This window comes from Limulus polyphemus, unplaced genomic scaffold (genome assembly GCF_000517525.1).
Source record: "Limulus polyphemus unplaced genomic scaffold, Limulus_polyphemus-2.1.2 Scaffold76, whole genome shotgun sequence".
In the NCBI taxonomy this organism is placed as follows: domain Eukaryota; kingdom Metazoa; phylum Arthropoda; class Merostomata; order Xiphosura; family Limulidae; genus Limulus; species Limulus polyphemus.
Window position 1 is genome coordinate 577,154 of NW_013665686.1, and position 13,027 is coordinate 590,180.

At 32.7% G+C, this 13,027-nt stretch overlaps 1 protein-coding gene across 4 annotated transcripts in view; it reads left to right on the forward strand.

The window, feature by feature from the left end:
* The first annotated feature begins 449 nt into the window (after positions 1-449).
* Positions 450-13,027, forward strand: part of LOC106466791 (muscarinic acetylcholine receptor DM1-like) — a 46,689-nt gene continuing 34,111 nt past the window's right edge. For all 4 annotated transcript variants that reach the window (XM_022395439.1, XM_022395431.1, XM_022395435.1 and 1 more), the window contains exon 1: positions 450-1,006. The gene's annotated coding sequence lies outside the window, so the exon portion shown is untranslated. The remainder of the gene's footprint in view (positions 1,007-13,027) is intronic.

The window sequence follows — 13,027 nt, forward strand, 5'->3', positions numbered from 1 at the left end:
CGCCCCCACGGCTGAAAGGGCGAGCATGTTTGGTGGGACGGGGATTCGAACCCGCGACCCTCAGATTACGAGTCAAGCGCCCTAACCACCTGGTCATGCCGGGCCTGCAGGTTTGTTCCAAGACTTCTCTGTTTGACTAAGATTAGACTATCGTGGCCATACTTAATTGTACCTCCTGGTTCCTTAACGATTATCTTAACTAAGAAATCCCTTTTAGTTCTTATTTCATTTATCTTAATCATACTTTAAAGATGGTCGATGGTCATACGGATGGTCAGGAGAAGAAAAGTGAATATTATGCATATTACCAGCTCAGAAAACGCTTAAGGATTTGCTCCACAGTGCAATGAAGGAAGAATAACGAGTGATGTGTGCTGCACTACCCACGTTTCACTATTCTACCTCAGGTAAAACACCAATACGTTTCTTGAAGCAGACGTCTAGCCGACGTCACGTTATTCGATCGTTGTGGATCTTCCTCCAACTCTTTCCTCCTGATTCATACTCACTTGCTGGCGGCATGCGACATGTATTACACGTGAGATTTTAGGTTCTGTCTTCTGTTGTGTCTGAAATTAAATCGGAAGAAAAGGGTCTAATTCCAGTCTTTAACTTGATTTAAACGTCACGAACGTGATGAAAGTAGAACGATCTTACTTCGTAAAATGCGAAACCTTGAGGAGTTTGTGAAAGATTACTAATGTAGAACTTGTGTCTCACGTGCCAATCAAACAATTACATTGATCTAACTGAACTAGGCTTAGTTTATCTCAGTCAATACAACTAAGTTAACTGAATTAGTTTCAGTTTCTTACAACTGTAAGAAAAACTAAAAGTTGAACTGAACTGTTTTCACATCACATGTCCCTACCTCGTGATGGCAAGATTTTAACTGGAAAACCTTAGAGTTAACATTATCACATCATCTCATTTCGTCTTTAGTCTTTAAAGAGCTACAGCATCCCATTATGGACCATTCTTATATATCGACTTCTTACCTCTTTGAGTAAGTATGTAGCATTGTATGTAATTTTCCTTGAGTAAGTCTTTAGTATTTGTAGGAATTATTTCTTGAAAAAGTCCACAGTGTTAGCACGTAGTATTCCTCAAGAAAGTCTACAGTATTGGATTGAAGTATTCTTTGTAAAGTTTACCGTATCTATATGTAGAAGTACTCGTGTTGAGTTTTTAGTATGTGTATGTAGTTTTCCTCGCGTATTTCTATTGTATTCATACAAATTGTTTTTGCATAAGTTTGTAATGTTTCTATAAAGTATGTTTTTGTGCTATACTTTTTTCCCAAGAAAACATTCTTTAAGGAGTAAGCCTTATTTTTTATTATCATTTCTACTGAAGGTTTGTAGCCTATTATATGTGAAAAAACGTTGTAATTATAAACAGTGTAAATGAGGCACAGTGAAAGAACAACTGTGTGTGATGTACAGAGTTTCTGTTACATTATTAAATGTTATCATAACATTATATCCTTTTGTTTTTTACAAATTATTTCATGTGTAGTTCGACATACCAAAATAGAACTTTCCAAGATACAAAGTTAATTGTTTACAACTACAAATTACAAATTTTTCTGTAATTGTTGAACCAAGCCAAAGTTCTGTTTCGAAAAAATCAAACTAAAGAAAAATAATTTTAACAATCAAATTTATGCTTTAAACAATTTATTAATAACTTTTAATGAGGATAATATATAAATTAAGATAATTATATCATTTTTATTTTCACGTGTTTTTAGTGTTCATAAAAAAATATATATGGAAAATCCTCCATGGTCGTCATCAATATATATCCTCTTTTGTATGTTATGAAATCACATTTCTAATACAATAGTATACAAATTCTATGTGTTTTCATAAAGTTGTTTTGTAACATCCAGTCCGTTTGAAACAGCGATTTTGCAGAAAAAGCAGTATATCCACAATTTAAACTGAAATTTTAATATGAAACTCGAGATATATCTCAAGAATACAATATTTTTTTTATGAAAGATTTGCCAACAACTGGTGGTATGGGCCTTTATGTTATATTAAACGGAAACAAAAATGGATGCAGCTGTTACCACCGCCTAGTTGGCGGATGTGTTCCAACCCGCCATTATTTCCCTTCACGCTTCTTAACGCAACAAAGAAACTGAATTACGTTATTTGAGTAAGTTTTGTTCACAAATTACGTGCTTTCTTTACTTAATGAATTTGAATGCCCTACAAACTGTGAAAATTCTCAGTTTTGTTAAAATTAGCACAAAGCTGATTTTAGCATTGTAAATCCGAAGACTTGCCTCTTGTGAAAGTACTGTATTTTGTCCAGAAATTTCTCATTTCAGTAACTGATGTTTCATACCTTAGCCAAAAAGTTTTCAAGATTGATAATTTCGAGAAAGTTGAGCATAATTGTTCAGCAATTTATCAGAGAGTCTTGAATTTTATAATAATCGAATTACAAATCAACTCCTCAGTCACTAAGTATTGTAGCTCAACATCATTCAGGAAGTTTTGAAGATACTAATGGACGTACTGAACTGTCAGGAAGTATCAAGTTATTTATAATTGTATTATGGGTTAAATGGTTTCAAGTCGCTAATGATCGTACTTAACGTTAGTCAGAAAGTCTTCAATTGAACTTAACAGTTGTCAGAAAGCATTCAGTTATTAATGATTGTATTATAACTTAAACAGAAAGCCTTCAAGCGATTAATTAGTATCATATTAGTCAAAAATAAAAGAATTAATTTAATTACAAAACCTGAAAACGATAAATAAGATCGCAAACAACGATAAACAATACCGGAGACTAATAAAAAATCGTCGATGCATTACAACTACTTAACATTATTTTAAGAGTTAAAAATTGATAAAACACAAATAAGACTAACTTATTGCGAACTTAATTTGGTGATATTTAGTTTCCAGTATGTTTATTTGTATTTATGGCAAAGCTGCTAAGGCTACCTGCTGCAGTCCCTAATTTGGAACTACCGATCAGCAGAAACCTATCAACCACCACCCGTGCTAAAGGATTGACTGTCACTCTTACAACTCACCCACATATTAAAGTAAGGGATATTCTGTAGTATCGCATTATTTAAACCCTGGTTTACCAGCTCCGAAATCCAGAGATTTACCACAGAGCCAACCCGGTAGGTCAACGGTAAATTTACGGACTTAAAATGTTAAAATACGGGGTTCGATTCCCTGCAACGGACAGAGCGCAGATAGCCCACTGCGTAGCTGTACGTAAAACAGCAACAAAAATTCATCTGGGTATTTTCCAAAGTTATTCAAAACTGAAGATAAAAATGTTTCTTGAAAATATAATCTATAAAAAAGAACATCTTGAAGTTTCCCAAATAATAAATCCAGATATTTAGCTCTTCAGCCGCCAGTTGCTTAGAATCATTGATCGCTCATGTACAGACATATTTGGAGTCTTACAGTTTGATGTTTAAGTTATCGAACAGATAAGAGATCGAACGTTTCACCACTGGCGCCAATTGCTTTCTTATTTCTTAATAACAGGAGGTGTCTCTGAGAAAAAAAGTAAAGAAAAACTATTAGGTTTCACCATTTCAAATAAAAACCAGACATATAAATCTGTAGAGCATATAATAATAAAATTACAGGATAGTAACTAATCCCTTAAAAAATAAAAATGATTATAAATTAGAAATGTGAATTGTTGAAATAGCAAATGATCTAAGTTTACACAAGTGCAATGATGAATACAGATACGATTCAACAACACGAAAATTAATAGTGTCATAAAAGGATAGTGTTTGTTGAAATGTAAAGTTTTATCTAGGCATAATCATCCCTGATTTAATTTCAGCTGATAGACTAGAGAGAAAATAGCTTAGTTTTTGTTTGTTTGTTATTAACTACACAATGGTCTACCTGTGCTACGGCTACCGCGATTATCGAAACCCGAATGTTAGTGTTATAAGCCCCCAGACTTACCGCTCTTGCTATTCTTATTTAATCGAATAGTAGTAGTGGTCGACCGTCACTTTTGTAGCAAAGCCTACGGCCTCAAAGTGCGATTTGCTACAATAGATCGCGAACCGTAGGTTCTTGGATTCACAGTCTGGGCACGCTAACCGCTTGCCACGCCTGGCCCAGCGAGAGTTGATTAGACTATCCAATTATAAGAAAAGAACCCAGTAAGGAACAATTTAACCTTTTTTTGTAGTAATCTGATACGAATGTCTAACAGCACTGGCTTGTATCAGAACATCTACTTGTGTCGTTAGTAGTACAAATGTGTTTAAATTATAGAGATACTTTTAAAAATGATATTGCAAATCTGATGTTGTGAAAGTCTGAGATGACCTTAGGCAATAGTTTGATGTTTACTTACAGATGCCCAGGACTTATTAACTCCCACCATCGAAACATCTGTGCGTCATTAATCAAAAGAACTCTAAGCTGTCGTTATACAAACCTATCTTTGCCCAGGAATGTTTTTGTTACAATAATAAGTACTTCTTCAAATAATGTAACTAAAACTTAGGATTTCATCATGGTATTTTGGATGGAAGAGCGTAGTGCAGTCTTGAATATATACATAATTTAAAGATGTTTTATTTTGGGAATGACTTTAAAATAGAAAGTCTATAGTTTGGAAGTTTAGAATAGACTCAGACTCCAAAAAAGCAGAAATTATTCAAAACTTTGTTTGAATTAAGCCCTATTAACTTCTGGAAATTATGAAACTTATTTATTTTACACATATATAAAAAAATAAATTCATGTTTAAATTTACCAAAATCAAGATGCTTGTTACCAATAAATGTCTTAAGAGTACTTTTTGCATGCACGAAAAGAAGATGAGTAAAGACTCTAAAATCAAGTATTTTCCTTCGCTTGTCAATGATTTCAATACGTTAGTACTTGTTTCTGGTTAAATAAAAAGACTGCAATACACACTATGTATAACGAATATTTGCATGTTGTGTGGCTTATATATATATATATATTATTCCGACCACTACTGTGTTTGCTATGTGCATTCCAGCCGACCTGATCAGCTCTGAATTGATCGAAACGCATTGTCGGCAATAATATGACGAATATAATAAGGTTGGAATATTAATATTATACCCTTTTCTAATTCTTGAAAAATCTGTAAGAGACTGGATAAAGAATGTAGTGTATAAAAATATAATAGGCCTAATTCCAATGTCTTATGACAAGAGTAATTAGTCAATGTTATATAAAAAGACATTTGTAAGTTGTTTCAGTTACACGTAGCAACGAAATGTATTTTCTGCAAAGAATAAATTAATGTAGAGATAATTGTCCCCAAAGATGTTTTTCTAAGTTAATGCGTAATTAGTGTCGTTCACGCCGTACCTTGTGGAAATCACAGGGTTAATGATTGCCAAAATAAATCATTTACAACTTTTTTTATCAGAAAAACTATTCAAACGAAGAATACTTCTAAAGCACATCTGGATTTGAGAACTAACAACTACTCTAATTTACAAGATCACGTTTACTGTTATTAAGACAGTTATTAAAGTTCAGAAAACACATTTGCGAAGAACTTCAAATCAATTAATATTTCAGGTTAAAACAGTAGAGGGAAACCTACTTATCACAAAGGAAATGTTGCACCTTTGAAAGCCTTGATTTGTTTTCTTTTATATTCCATTAAAAAAAAAAGTTTGCTTATTAACGTGTATATTTTTAATAAAAAATGAGGAGTTAATAAATCAAATTTTTGTAAAGATCCAGATGATCCATAAAGCAATGGTTCAGAATCTGGAGTCTGCTAGATGGTTTCAGGAAACCTCAGCACATAAACAAATATTCTACATGTTTAAAACATCTGTGATGTCGAGCAAAGTAATATTTTCAGCCAGAATTCTTCTTTGTTTTTCTGTGTGATTGAGTTCTTTTAAGGAATGAATTGCAATGAACGCAAGGTAACCCAGAGTGGCTATGCATTAAATCATTAAGTGGGGGTCTTCTGCCAGGGTATGTAAGATCTTGGGAGTCTTCATGCTAAAAGGTTTGGGAACTTCTACCATGGAGGACATGCTAAATCACAAAATAGCAGGCTGGAAGGAATATTCAGTATCAGAGCGATACTCATTCTGAATGCAATAATATGATTAGTCTGGTCCTGTCCTTGACACATTTTTGGGATATATAGCTTATAATGACTACTTTCTTGATTACTTTACGTCACTGTATGTTTTATATGCATTTCCCCTTTACTTCTCATGCATTAATAATATGCTTTAGTTTTAAATTTGTTATCAAGCACTAAGGGAAAAAACATACAAATGGAAAAGTTCTGTGGGAAAATCGATGATTTAGAAACAAACAAAAAAGAATCGTGTGCAAAATCTTTAAACCAAAATACCGAATGTTTCAGTTATACCACAATTTGGGGTGTTAAATGCGTCAAACATGAAACCTGGTATCAAAATCAATGTGTAAGATAAGCAATTCGTTGTGTAAAAAATTATATATAATCTGTACGTAGAAAGTATTAACATTTTTATAAAGAAAAAAACATGTGTATTAAGACGCTACATGTTTATGAAAACCGCTTTCTCTTAATCAAACAGATATGCTATCTTGATGAATTTCCAAACATTGTAAATCATAATCGTATACCAGTTGTGTTCTTTCTAGCGTGGGCGTCAGGGGCGAACGGTTGTTAAATGTGAAAGACTTATACCGAGTAATACGGTAAGTATAATGGGCTTGTGGTGGTGGTTTGGTGCTCGCTCCGCCACAACGAGAACAAAAGCTTCTCATATTACTATGTAGATAGGCAAACCCGCCATATTGTAGATATAGTATGATTGATTGTGCTTGGAAATGGATGAGAAGAGATCCTGAGTTTGACTAGGAGGCGTATTACAACAATATGATCTGTATAAAAAGAGGAAAGAGCTTCAGACATAAATGTTCAGGGGTACACATACTCAGACATATATGAAAAACGTTTTCGCTGTGAGGGTGCAAAACTTGAAAATGCAGTTACATGTAATCAAACAAAGACATATGGTCTCACATCGGTTTAACTTGAAAATAAAAATACCCATAGTAGAAATCAGGAATACAGAACAGAGAAAGAAACATACAAATATCTACCTATATCTTTGTAAAACAATATCGTATATAGATACATAGCAATATCTAATGAAATACTGCAAAATAGTATCACATATAGATACACATCAAGTCTAGTAAACACCACACCATAGTATTGTATATAGATACATAGCAATATCTAATGAAATACTGCAACGTAGTATCACATATAGATACACATCAAGTCTAGTAAACACCACAACATGGTATTATGTATAGATACATTTCAACCTCTAATGGAATACTGCAACGTAGTATCACATATAGATACACATCAAGTCTGGTAAACACCACAACATAGTATTATATATAGATACATTTCAACCTCTAATGGAATACTGCAACGTAGTATCACATATAGATACACATCAAGTCTGGTAAACACCACAACATAGTATCATACATAGATACATACCAACCTCTAGTAGAGCACCACATCATAGTATCATACATAGATACATACCAACCTCTAGTAAATCCCACCACATGGTATCATATATATAGATACATATCAACCTCTAGTAGAGCACCACATCACAGTATCATTTATAATACATACTAACTTCTACTAAACATCACAACATAGTATCAAATCTAGATACACACTAACCTCTACTAAACACCCAACATAGTATCATATATAGTTACATACCAACCTCTGATAAACACCACAACCTAGTACCATATACGGATACATATCAACCTCTAGTAGAGCACCACATCATAGTATCATACATAGATACATACCAACCTCTAGTAAATCCCACCACATGGTATTATATATATAGATACATATCAACCTCTGGTAGAACACCACATCACAGTATCATTTATAGTTACATACCAACCTCTAATAAACACCACAACCTAGTACCACAAACAGATACATACCAACCTCTAGTAGAGCACCACATCATATTATCATATATAGATACATACCAACATCTAGTAAATCCCACAACATAGTATCACAAACAGATACATACCAACCTCTAGTAGAGCACCACATCATATTATCATATATAGATACATACCAATCTCTAGGAGGACATCACAACAATGTATCACATATAGATACATATTCGGATGTACTTAGAACTTTACAACACAGTATTACATGTAAATACATACCTACTTGTATCTAGGACTAAACACTTTACCATACACAAATACACACCGATCTGCATCAAGATCTGTGTAGCAGACAATCAGTCACTGATATATAGAACTTCGATCACGGTATCATATATTTCACTATTTTACATTAAGACCTAACCTTTTGTTTATGGATGGAATTCTCATCTGTACTTCGTATGTTAAATTCTTGTCTTCGTGGTAAAAGTAGTTTTGTGAAGTATATCTTTAAAGATGAGGTAACACAAGATTGTAGACACATGCTGCAATACTTCTTCACATGCATCTTTGCGCTTCTACACAAAGACTGTACACATTTATTACGACTAATGTATTTACAAGTAATATTTGTAAATCTTGTAATGTGTGTGAAGTATATGCATTTGCTTAACTCGAACAATGGACCTTTTTATTATAGTGCGAATTCTGCATTTTGAGAAATGTGAACGTGTGAGCCTCGTATAAATATTAAAAAGTCTGTTATTTAGCCTCTCTCAGCCGCTTATCAGCGTTAATCAAAGAAGAGGTGGCAATTAAGTTTTGTAAGAGCACCATATATACAGTCCCAAAAATAGACATTAGTGAGATTATCCTTAGGAGGTCTCATTTACAATATAAACAAAGAAAGAATGTTTTTAGTATATTTTTTTTTTCTCTGTGAAATATGAATAAACACGGAAATAAGAAGCAGGAATTACTTGGAAAACTCTGGTAATTAGCTCACTGGCGTAACACCTAGCTTTTCGGTCTTGAAACATAAAAACAACCAACAATTATACAAGCTGCTTCACGTCCAAGAATATTGATCGTTTTGCCTTGTAAGGTACAATCTCATTATACTCATCTCGCCTCTCTGGCGTTTCTCTTGATTATTCTAGATCAGCGTAACTGTTACTCTTTTGTTTAAAGACCCAGGAGCGCACACAAATACAAGTAAACACGAGGGAATTTTCCATTATTTTGAGATGATTCCACACCAGAGGGATACAGGGCCCTTGAGAGATCTGATAAATTATCTGAGCGCCTTCTCTTCAGCCGATCGGCTAATTCCTCTGCAATTTCTCGTGGGCTGTTTCTATTATACTGTAAAACTTCAATAGCGGGCGTGTTTAAAGCGAATATGTTTAATTTGCTAGTGAATAGCTAATTAGAAACTTTGAGGCAGTAGTTTTAAAAGGCTTTTACAAAATAATTCGTGATCTTCAAATCGATCTCACTAGCAAACTTCGAATTTCCTTTCAAAGCTTTAATTTGATCTCGTGACCATATTTGAAGAATAGTCTATAAAATCTGGTAAACTAAGGCTTCAAACTATTTCTGATTTGTGCATCTTTGGACTTTAATTAGCAAAACAAATACACCTTTAAAGAGTGTTACATCAAGTAACAACACAACATATTGATTTACACCATCAAGAAATCCAGCCAATCATGTAGGTTAAAAATAATCTTTTATTTTAAACCATTAACTCTTACATATAGGTAGATACGGGTTTATATTCAAAATGAAAAATTAATAATAGTAAAATTAAGAACAGAGATTTTAAGTAGGTCTTGTGCATTCCCATCATGCGTAACAGATGTGTAAAAGCAAAATAAGTCTGTAATGTTCATATAAACATATTTTACTTTAAAAAACACAAAAAACTATAAAAGTATTACATTTAAATCACCAGTTGAATCATTAAAACTTGCTAATCAATTGTTTGATAACTGAATACGTAATAACAATAATGGTAAAAACATATCATAATAAATATTGTTGTAATAATTGAAATGCCTGAAAACAAAACATATTTTAAAGTCGATGAATTTTAATTTTCTACAGCAAAAGCAAACATTCTTTCTAAGATTATGCGCTGAAAAATAAATCTATTCTGAAATCAAACGATGAAGATAATTTATACCGTTCAAGTCTCAACGTTCTTGCTCACACAGAAAACTGGGGTTTCAGTATAATAGGATTTAGTACGTGATCGCCATTGATTTTGTACAGTCCTTATTTACGTAGAAGCTTTTTGCTTGGTAGAGAAAAAAACTTTTCAAACACTAAAATTGATTGTAGTTAACACTGATTCCAATCGGAAGTCTGCCCGATCTATGTATAATTTTATATGTATGTATACATATTGAACTGAATGTATTGTAAAAAGCTTATGTATTTATAGATATAGTTTTTGTACGATCTCATAGTTTTCATGGCAAGGTTTTGTACCAATAAGTTCTGATATAGCTGTTGTCATTGCTGACTTTAGAAATATTGCTCACCACATGAATGTATTGTAAAAAGCTTATGTATTTATAGATATAGTTTTTGTACGATCTCATAGTTTTCATGGCAAGGTTTTGTACCAATAAGTTCTGATATAGTTGTTGTAATTGCTGACTTTGGAAATATTGCTCACCACATGAATGGGCCTTATTCATATGCTAGAAAACCCTTTTCAAATTAATTAATAAGATTAAAACATTGGTTCACGAGACATATATTAGTGCTCTTGAATGTAATTATACTAATTGAGCAGATACAGTGGAGGGGGGCTCTCTTTTCGGATACCTTGAGTGTGTTGTACTCGTATATTAAGAACAATCATTTGGTTGGATTGTGTGTGAATAACACATTCAAGATGTCCATAGTATCTACTAACACATCGCGTGATAATCAAAAGATAGATGTTACAAATGTCTTGAACTTTTCGCCTTAACTTCAGAAAGACTGTCTTCCATTTCTTATGAAGGCCTTCTGAAGAAATAATGAGATTCAAAGCGCTAAGAAACTTTTTTGTCGAACGCTAAATTGCGCTTTAAAGGAAAAGTATTTTTTACACAAGAACATAAACACCTGTATAGCTAAACCCAACCACAGTCATGAAGTTTTTATCTTTTTTATTTCAACATACTGACGTAGTTTTGAAATTAAACGTACATAGTTTTTAGTTTAGCAAGTAATTATATTTGTTCGCTTACATTCAAAACTCTTTATAAAAATCTCCGTTAACTTCAATTAAAACTAATAAACGATGCTATTGTAAGTGTACGTTAAGAATTTTTGGGCAATATAAAATATATGAAACAAAGTTTTTGATTTGGTTTAGATGTATAATGCTTTACTCACCACTAATAACCCAAAATACTTTAATGTTTGAACAACATGTAACATACCGTCGTAATTAATTATCTATTACTATTCACCGGACTAACTGGTTGTTTATTTATTTATGAAATTCTTTTCTTCTTCAAAAATTTGAATTTTGGTGAAAAAAAGATCGAATACAAGTCTAATTTATTAATTTGCTTCAAGTCTAATTTAACCTTTATTAACTTCTTTCTTCCAAGCAACATTGATGAACCGTGAATTCGGCGAATCTAATCTGTTGTAGCGAATCTTTTCTTAACTGAATTTCACGTTTTGGCGAAGAAACTAAATTAACAAACAAATAAGTATTTATTTTATTCTTCTAAACAATATAATAATAATTGTTTTAATTAAGATAAAAATAAAAAACTACCACTGCTATTTGTTTCGGACAAATCATTTACTTTTGTTTATAATACTTGTAAAACTAAGGGATTATTAATTTCATGTAAAACAAATAGATACTGTTTCTTGAGTAGGAGTTAGGCATAAAGTTAAGAATACCGTTGTTGGTATAAATCAGTTCTGTGGACTATTTAGAAACTAGTATCATTGTTTTATTTCTATTTTTTTCATGACCATGTTTGATACATTTTAAACGTTCCATGTCTGTTACACTATTTAATCGCCAAGACAAATAAGTATAAAAGCTTCTGAAAAAGCAATATTTTAAATTGTTATCGTTCACACAAGTAATCTTAAAACCCTTTTCTAGATATAGGATTTCAATCCTTTCGTGTTTCCCTCTATCATAACTTGTCATACAGTTATTTTCTTTTATAATATGTTAAGGACGTATTTATGATGTCTCTTTGGTAAAATAGGATATCCGAATTTTATGAAATCTTATTTATTATGATGTGTATGGTAAAAACGCAACCTTTGCCCACGAGAGGTTTAAAGTACGTAACAGGCAGAGCAAAGTGCAAACGTTTATTTAACTAATTCTTCAGCTGAATATAGACTTACGCCCACTGTTCCAATGGCGTGATATCGTTTTGTATTACATATTTACACTCACTTACTTGCCCCCAGTAGCTCAGCGGTAATTCTAAAAATCACGTTTCGATATATGTAGTGAGTATAGCACAGGTAGCCTATTGTGAAGCTTTGCGCTTAACTATAAAAAAACAAAAAATAAAATCACTTTCTTATTAATTTTATGACTTGACGAAGTTCGTGCAAAAGGCCTTTAGCAAAAGTCGAAGAAATTTTCTGAGGTTGGAGAATTAAAGAAGCAAATGTTTTGGTATTTAATGTGAGCAAGCTTGTGTTAGGATACTGTTCATAACACCTCAGTCTTGTTTTTAATGTGAGCAACCTTGTGTTAGGATACTGTTCATAACACCTCAGTCTTGTTTTAATGTGAGCAAGCTTGTGTTAGGATACTGTTCATAACACCTAAGTTTTGTTTTTAATGTGAGCAAGCTTGTGTTAGGATACTGTTCATAACACCTCAGTCTTGTTTTTAATGTGAGCAAGCTTGTGTTAGGATACTGTTCATAACACCTCAGTTTTGGTATTTAATGTGAGCAAGCTTGTGTTAGGATACTGTTCATAACACCTCAGTTTTGGTATTTAATGTGAGCAAGCTTGTGTTAGGATACTGTTCATAACACCTCAGTTTTGGTATT